The sequence below is a fragment of the Merops nubicus genome, unplaced genomic scaffold, assembly GCF_000691845.1.
Source record: "Merops nubicus isolate BGI_N331 unplaced genomic scaffold, ASM69184v1 scaffold2037, whole genome shotgun sequence".
NCBI classification, from domain to species: domain Eukaryota; kingdom Metazoa; phylum Chordata; class Aves; order Coraciiformes; family Meropidae; genus Merops; species Merops nubicus.
The window spans coordinates 15862-16224 of NW_008622173.1; the positions used below are offsets into that span (position 1 = coordinate 15862).

A 363-nucleotide genomic window follows, 5' to 3' on the forward strand; every position below is an offset into this window, starting at 1 on the left:
GTTGGTGGTGGGATTTTGCAGCTGCTGCCAGTGGCTGGGCAGCGGGGAAGATGCTCCTGTGTGGCTTTGAGGAGTCCAAGGGGTTGCAGCCAGCCTTCTTCACAAATTGCAGCCCTCCTCCTGGTTAGAAGATCCAGCACAAGGTTTTCATTTCTGCCATAAAATTGGGCAGGTTACACTCTGTTATGAAATAGGAACAATACCAACTAGCAACTTGCTTTTTTTTCCTTAGTCTGTAAACTGTTTAGTACTTCTTGATGCTGTTTATATTTTGGGCTCCTGATCTCAGCTGAGGTTTCTTGCTGCTGCTGTGATGTGGAGACCGGGGGCAGGAGCTGTTTCAGGAGGTCTGGAGGAGTCCTT

At 48.8% G+C, this 363-nt stretch overlaps 1 protein-coding gene across 1 annotated transcript in view; it reads left to right on the top strand.

Moving 5' to 3' along the window:
• SOS2 (son of sevenless homolog 2 (Drosophila)) overlaps positions 1-363 on the top strand; it is a gene marked incomplete at its 3' end in the record, with an annotated part of 44433 nt that overhangs the window by 4930 nt on the left and 39140 nt on the right. The gene's annotated exons all lie outside the window — the stretch shown is intronic.